Below are 8,731 nucleotides of genomic sequence, written 5' to 3' on the forward strand. Positions count from 1 at the left end.
ATCATTCATTTCATCAGTTAACATTTTCTGTTATATGCAACAGAAGTGTATTTTGCCTGAACTGGAGGTTGGAAAAGAGCTATAAAAGAATTTTATGTATATTGAAGAAATATTGAAAAGATTAAAGAACCAGACTTGAGTCTGAGATTCCAGAAAAATAATCTAAAACTGTGCCATAGTACTTCTACTTCTACGTAGAATGTAGTATGTGGCAGCAAGCCAACGTTGCTACAGCAGCAGCTAAAAAAAATGGATAAATAATAAGAATTTTATTTTTAAAAACATTATAAAGTTACAAAAACAAAGAGGACTAGGAAACTACAATTCTAGTCCTTCCTAACTGAGCTGATGATATTCAGCTGATGATATTCAGATGTCCCTGGGGGGGATGGGTAAGGGGAATTGGCTGCTTTTAAGAGCAGACTAAGAAGCCAGCTGAGAAAGGGAAATCAGTAAAGTCTTTAAAGTTCACATGGACTAGAATTATGTATTAGAAACTAGAGTAACTCTAAATCCAAGGTCCACAAATTTAGTACCTATGTTTTCTTCTATGAATTGTTTCAGGTCTCATATTTAAGTCTTTGATCCATTTCGAGTTAATTCCAGTATATGATGACAGATAGCAGTCTAGTTTTATACATTTGCAAGTGGCTTTTCAATTTTCCCAGCACAATTTATTGAGGACGCATTTTTTCTCCATTGTATGTTGTTGGCTCCTTTGTAAAAATTATTTGCCCATATATATGCTGGTCCTGGGGCTTTCTGGGAAGAGCCTTGCCACAGGCCAAGTTCAGCCACTACCTGAGGAAAAGACTTATAAAGTATTTGAGGCTGACCTTCTTGGTCTAATGGACTTTATCTTCTTTGATGTCCAGCCCAAGGCCACCTAACAAGGACACAGACAGTGAATTAGTGGTTACCAAATGGAATGAGGGGAGGAAGGAGGTAGATAAGAATAAAGGAGGTCAAATATATAGCGACAGAATAAAATTTAACTTTGGGAGGTCAACACACAACAGATAATAGCCAAGACATTTCCAAAACTAAAAAAAAGGAAAAGAAAAAAGAAAAAAAAGACATCCACACAGAAATCCAAAAGACAAATACAAAAATAAAACAAAACAAATAAACAAAAAAACCAAGGCTCATGATAATCAAAGTGCTAAAACACCAATATAGAAAAAGAAAACTTAAAAACAATCAAAGAAAAAAAGATACATTATGTCCAGAAGAAGGACAGCAAGACTAAAAGCTAAATTCTCTCTCTTTTTAAAGTTGACAGACAATATTAGTTTCACGTGTACAACATAGAGATTAGACATTCATAATTTATGAAGTGATCACCCCGATAAATCTAGTACACATCTAACACTATGTGTAATAACATCGTACAGTATTAAAGCATTATTGACTATAATCCTTATGCTCTATGTCCCCATGACTATTTTGTAACTACCAATTTGTACTTCTGAATTCCTTCCACTTTTTCACCCATCCTCCCAACCCCCCTCCCATCTAGCAACTATCAAAATGTTCTGTTTCTATGAGTATGTTTCTATTTTGTTTGTTCATTTATTTTGTTCTTTAGATGCCACATATAAGTAAAATCATATGGCATTTGTCTTTTTCTGTCTTATTTATTTCACTTAGCTTAATATCTTCTAGGATTATCCATGTTGTTGCAGATAGCAATATTTCATTCTTATTTATGGCTAAGTAATAGTCCATTATATATATGTACCACTTCTCCTTTATCCATTTTTATTGATGGACACTGAGGTTGCTTCCATATCTTGGTTATCGTAAATAATGCTGCAATGAAAATATGGATGCATGTGCCTTTCTGAGTTAGTGTTTAGGGTTTCTTTGAGTAAATACCCAGAAGTGGAATTCTTCTTTGTCTCCTGTTATAGCCTTTGTCCTCTGATATAAGTATTGCTATCCCAGCTATTTTTTTCATTTCCATTTTCATGAAATATATTTTTTTCATCCCTTTACCTTCAGTCTGTGTGTGTCTTTTGATCTAAAGTAAGTCTTTGATAGACAATATATGTAAGGGTCTTGTTTTCTTATCCATTCAGCCACCCTATGTCTTTTAATATGTGCATTTAATCCTTTAAATAAATCAACATTGAAAGTAATTGTTGATAGATATGTAGTTATTGCTATTTTATTATTCAGATTTTTGTTATTTTTCCCCCTTTTTAAAGAAGTCCCTTTAACATTTCTTGTAATATTGGTTTGGTGGTGATGAACTTCTTTAACTTTTGCTTGTCTTGGAAGCTCTTTATCTGTCCTTTGATTCTAAATGATAGCTTTGCTAGGTATAATAACCTTGGTTGTAGTTCCTTACTTTTCATCACTTTGAATATTTTGTGCCAGTTCCTTCTAGCCTGCAAAGTTTCTGTTGATAAATCAGCTAACAGTCTTATGGGAGCTCCACCGTAAGTAACTAACAGCTTTTCTCACCTCTTTTAAGATTGTCTCATGCTTAATGTTGTTTCAGAGGTCCCTTAAACTATTCTTTTTTCTTTTTGCTGTTTTGATTGGGTGTTTTCTGCTACATTATCTTCCAAATGGCTGATTTAATCCTCTGCTTAATCAAATCTACTGTTGATTCCCTTGTGAGCACATAATGTATTTTTAATTTCAGTTATGGTCTTCATTTGTGACAAGTTCCTTTTTAAGTTTTCTTTCTTCATTTTTACGTTTCCTATCTCTTTGTTGAAGTTCTTGCTGAGATCATTGAGCATTCTTATAACCAGTGTTTTGAACTCTGCATCTGGTAGATTGTTCTCCATTTTGTTTAGTTCTTTTCTAGAGCTTCGTTCTGTTCTTTTATTTGTGACACATTTCTTTATCTCCTCATTTTGGCTGCCTCCCTATTTTTGTTTCTAGATATTTGATAGAATTGCTATGTATCTTGGTCTTAGTAGAGTGGCCCTATGTAGTAGATGTCTTGTGGGGTCCAGTGGCACAGTCTCCTTAGTCATCTGTGCCAGGTGCTCCAAGCGTGTCCCTTGTGTGGGTTGCATGTTCCTGCCTGTTATATTGAGCCTTGGTTGCTGTTTGCATATCAGTGGGAGAGATTGACCCTCAGGCTGATTGGTTGGGAGGACTAGCTATGACTAATGTGGAGGAGATGCTGTGTAGGGGCTAACATTTTGCAGCAGTGTCACTTTAGCAGTGTTCTGGTGCCTGCTTAGTCTGCCTTTTGAGTATGTTGTCTGCGGAGGCACCGGGTAGTGCTCCAGCATGATCCGAAGCTGGAGATCAGGCATGCTGGTCCTGGGGCTTTCCGGGAAGAGCCCTGCCACAGGCCAAGTTCAGCCACTACCTGTGTCCAGCCCAAGGACACCTAACATGATTCACAAAGCAATCCACAAATGAATGTCACCCACACTGGGCTTGGAGGTACCTGGGAGAGCATAAGCTGTGAAATGTGGCCAACTGCCTGCCACTAGTGCTTGGATTGGGGCTGCTTAGCAAGTGCTACAGTAATCCTGAGGCCAGATGCTGCTTGTTTGGGGGTTTAAACTTATCAGACATTTTAGGAAATTCAATAGCATGAGCCAAGACAGGCCTTTCATATGGGAAAGCCAGTGGGAGTGGCTAGGGTGGACTGCAAGTTGGGTGGGGAGAGGTCTCTGGTAATCACCAGGGCAAGGCCAATGGTGTTAGCTAGATTGATGGAAACTCAGATACGGCACCACTGGAATCTGTATGCTGGGTGGGGGAAGGGCTCAACAAGGAAGCAATGGCTGCTGCCAGCACTTCTCTCTAGGAGAAAGCTGCCCTTCCAGCCCCTACCCTGAAACTAGACAATTCAGTTTCTCCCTGTATGTCCCTGGCCCCTTTTGAGCTGTTGCTCCTGCACTGGAGTTCAGAGCAAGTGGGTCCAAAAGTGAGTAAGTCATGTGCAAGCCCTTTAAGAGGAACTCCTAGGATTCTAGTAGCCCTCTGTTTCACTGTTATAATCTCTGCTGGTTTACACAGCTAAAAATTATTGAGACTTCTGTTCCTGACCCTGGAACCCTGGGGTGGGGAGCCCGTTGTGGGCCTGGGACTCCTTGCTCTTCAGGGGGAACTTGAACAGCTGAGATAGCCCTCTCAATTTTTAATCACTACACTTAGACATGAAATCAGACTATTCTGTGTCTCTATCCTTCCTACCAGTCTAAAGGTGGCTTCTTCTTTATGTCCTTAGTTGTAGGACTTCTGTTCAGCAAGACTTCAGGTGATTTTCAATGACAGTTGTTCTGTAGTTTAGTTGTAATTTTGATGTGATTGTGAGAGGAGGTAAGCACAGTGTTTACTACTCTTCACTGGAAATCTAGCAACTAACTTTTCAATAACAGTATGGAATCTAGAAGACAATAAAATGGCATCTTTAAAATGCTGGGGGAAAACCCTGCTAATCTGTAATTTACTACCCATCAGAAATATCCTCCAAATATGAAAACAAATTGCTTATATTTCCTATAATAAAATAAGTTGAGAGAATTTATCACCAAAAGACCCACACTAAAAATATATATATGTATAATTATGGAGCTGAGATATTTCAAAGAACCTTTTATGTCATTCTTGCAGTTCTCTGGGAAGTCATTACACTTTTAAAATTTATGTTAGAAAACAGATTTGTTTTGTCAAACTGCGATTTATGTTGCCATCAAATAGTCCACAGTTTCCTTCTAGGGAAAAAAATGAATAAAAAAAGAATCACACAAGCCAACTCCCTTTCTTGTATTACAATTATGATTTTCTACAGACAAAAATATTAAGTAATGTCTACATTTGTTTCACTTTGATATAATGACAGCAAATTTTGTGCTCTATGCAAGAAACATGAAATAAATAGACACAAAAATGTGCATGAATTTCTTGGTTTGTCAGGCCTGAGACACTGAAACAGAAATTAAAGAAAATGTTAATATCTGTCTTTAACATAACTTTTTTTGAGTTTAAAAAGAATTTTCACATATATGATATTATTTAATGCTTATAAATTTCTAGATTTAATGGTTTTCAAATTTCATATACAAGAAAAGTGCATCTCCAACAAGTTAAGCGACATATTGAGGTAAGAGTGTACGTTTTTTCATTAGGTGGGAGAAAATGTTGGGAAAAACAAAATAGAGTTAACCCGCAATAAGATTAATAATCCAGATTCAAATCCAGTTTTCTTTACTCCAAATTATCAACTTTTAGCGCTATTTAAAACAACTATATCTATATTATTTTTATACACAACAAATATAAATATTTATATTTAAACATCACCATATATTTAATAAATGTGATCTTTCAAGCAGAAAATAAATAAAAATTTTTTAAAAAACAGAATACAGAGGGTGCGGGAGGAAGATGGGTTAAAGGGGGTCAAACATGCGGTGACAGAAAGAAATCTAACTATGGGAGGTGACACACGGTGTGAATATATATATGCCTTACAGTTAAAATGTACAACTGAAAATTATTGGATTTTATTAACCAATGTCACCATAAAATAAATAAATAAATAAATAGATAGATAGATAGATAGATAGATAGATAGATAAATAAATAAATGAATAAATAAATAAATATTTAAAATAACAAAACAAAACAAAAAACAAAATTACAACAGAATAAATTTTTCTCTAGTGATAGAGAGCCATTAGAGTTATAGTAATAATAAGGTTAACATTCTGAAGTACCTTAAGCAATTTTTAAAAAATTTTGAGGTACGTTAAACAAGAATAATCTAACAGACATCTATACTCATAATCAAATTTAAACAGAAAGCAATATTTTGTCATTTTTCTTCAGTTTCTTATAGTTTTTGACTTTAAAGAAAAAAAATAATTACCCCCATAATTCTCTTCCTTTCCTCCCCAAAAGTAGCAACTATTCTGATGTTGGTATGTTTTTATACAATCATTGCATATAGTGTAATTTGTACTAATGTCTTGGGTGGTTTTAAACTTTATATTAAAAATATACTGTACCAAATCTTTTGTGACTTAGTTTAAAAATATATATGTTGGATATTTATCCATGATTCTTGTTCATTTCATTTTTTTGTACAGTGTTCCACTGTACTAATAAACCACAGTTTATTGATTAGTTCTTCAACTGATGGACAATTATATTGTTTCCCTTTGTGGCTATTACAAAAGCATCTACAAAGAATTTTATTTTCATTTGTCTTTCTGCAATGTCTGAGAGTTCTCTCAGACAAATACACCTAGGACAAATAAGCTTGGTGTGTGCATCTTCAACTTTATTAGATACTGATTAATGACTCTTCAATTGTGTTATCCTAATTGATACTCTCAATAGTAATGTTTGACTATGTCCATATATCACATCTTCACAAACTCTTAGAGTTACCCGAAACTATATAACATTTATCATTCTGGAGGATGTGAAAGATAATCTCATTGTTATGATTTTAATTGTTTTATTTGCCATTTGAGCTTCTTCTGTAAATTGCCTATATATACCTTTTGCCCATTTCTTATTTAGGTTTTTGGTCTTTTCCTTATTGATATATAGACATCTTTCTAGAGATTTAGTCTAGAATAAGTCTAGAAAATAATCCTTTATTTGTATTATAAATATCTTCTCCCACTCAAAATAAATAAATAATATACCACAGACCTAGACTGATGAGAAAAACTTTACTTTCACCACCAAGCACTAGAAGCCACCATTTTTACTTCTCTAACTTCTCTGTTGGAAACAAAATTTTATGCCAGTTACTAATACCATCAACAGTGATGCATATCCTGTATTAGATATTTGACCTTTTAACCACTTCTAATGTCACTTTTGACAAAGAGTTCACTACCACTTCCCTCTTTGCTATCTCCTCAAAGTCTTCATGGATGTGTGTGATGGTGGAGCTACAAGAGTGAGTATCTAGCATTTTCAGCTTTTCTAGGAGAATTTATCTCTATCCCACTCAAAAAGAGTAGCCTCTCCCAAGTAGAAGATAGTTCAGATGCTGTGGACTAAACAAATGACAAACTTACATCTTATTGTTCTTTATTGGCACTGATTCTTTTGAAAGCATCCATAAGCAAGTTAAACTGATTCTAGCTTTGTTTCCTTGGAGCTTTTGATCTAGAATAATTTTGCTTTTAATTACAGAAAAAATAAATGAAATAATTGTTATATGGGTTCAATGATTCTTCCAAAGAGAAAAGATCTTTATATTAAGTAAGATAAAGATTATCCATAAACTCATTTTAAAAAGTAAATTTCTCAATATACACTGAGAACCAGACATAGCACAGTTTACTGTTTTTTTCACAAGTAAAACTCATTAATAGATTCCTTCTTAGAATTTACCACCTGCTAATCAGATTATTGACTTTCTGATTCACAAGTCCAAAAAAGATGAAAAATAGAACTTCTAAAAATAAAAAGAGGCTTTGGTTAAACAGAAAACTGGGTTTAAATCTTACTTTAATTTTTATTGGCTTTGACCTTGGGGAAAATCCATTAATCTCGCCAAACTCTCATTTTTCATATTAAAATAAGACTATTAATACTTACCTTCCAGTGTATTATAAAGATTAAAGATTATATGTAATGAAATGTCTGTAATATAAGAAAAAGTCTTTTTTATAACATTAGGGAGACTTGAAAGATCTTCAATAAAATTTAGAAAGCTACATTATTTTTCTTGGGAAATAAAAGAAAATACATGTCAATAAATTCTGCTATGAGATTGCAAGTACCTAGGAATAAATACAAAAAAATTTTTCTGATCTCAATGTTTTTGCAGACAATTTGAAAACAAGTGAGAACCTGATGGATTCAAATTTTAGGGAAAAAATCTAAACCAGAAGAAAATAATGACATATTTTATTTCTTACAGTTACATAAAAAAATACTATAACTTTTAAAATATTTCTCTCATGTTTGTATAAAGCATAATCGGGCTTCATTAAAAATATTTCTTCAGAGGGGAAAAAAAATGACATAGAAGATAGAGGCTCTGTTCATCCCTCTGGCAACCAAATGAAAGTTGTGACAGAAACAAGGAGCAAACAGCAAGGAAAATTGCCTGGGATCTAGATAAACTAGCTATACAACTAGGAAGAAATCCAAGAAATCACCCTGCAACATCAGAAGGCCCTGTCCCAAGCGACTGAGTGAGACGGAGGCTGCAATAACAATAGACATCTCTTAAAGGGGCTACGTCCAAGTCTACAGCCATGCCATCCTGAACAAGCCCTATCCTGTCTGATCTCGGAAGCTAAGCAGGGTCAGGCCTGGTTAGTACTTGGATGGGAGACCACCTAGAAAGACCAGGTGCTATAAGCATGAAAAATAAAAAAGAAGAAATTGTAAGCTGTGATGTCAACCAAGGATTGCCTCACCTAAAAATAAATAGATAAATAAATAAATAAATGAATAAATAAATAAATGACAAAAACATAAACCAACAATCAATATTTGTAAGGAGTTAATGATTGGGGAATGTGTAATTATAAAAAGATAGCACAAGAGCTTTGGGGAGCAATTGCACTCTTCTCTATCATGTTGTGTGATAGTTACCTAGTATACACTATGTGTTTAGAATTCAAAACTACAGATATAACTATACAGAGAAATAATCAATTTTTCTATATCACTTTTTAAAATAAAAATTTAAAACACTGAGAAAATAAAGTAATTGATGTGGTTTCTATTTTCATGGCTGAACTCTGCTGAATATGTACATTATTTTCTCCAC

General features: G+C 34.1%; 1 pseudogene; it reads left to right on the forward strand.

Moving 5' to 3' along the window:
• The first annotated feature begins 8,200 nt into the window (after positions 1–8,200).
• On the forward strand, positions 8,201–8,319 carry LOC112482917 (annotated as a pseudogene).
• Positions 8,320–8,731: the final 412 nt, after the last annotated feature.

The sequence above is a fragment of the Pteropus alecto genome, unplaced genomic scaffold (assembly GCF_000325575.1).
Source record: "Pteropus alecto unplaced genomic scaffold, ASM32557v1 scaffold16, whole genome shotgun sequence".
NCBI lineage: Eukaryota > Metazoa > Chordata > Mammalia > Chiroptera > Pteropodidae > Pteropus > Pteropus alecto.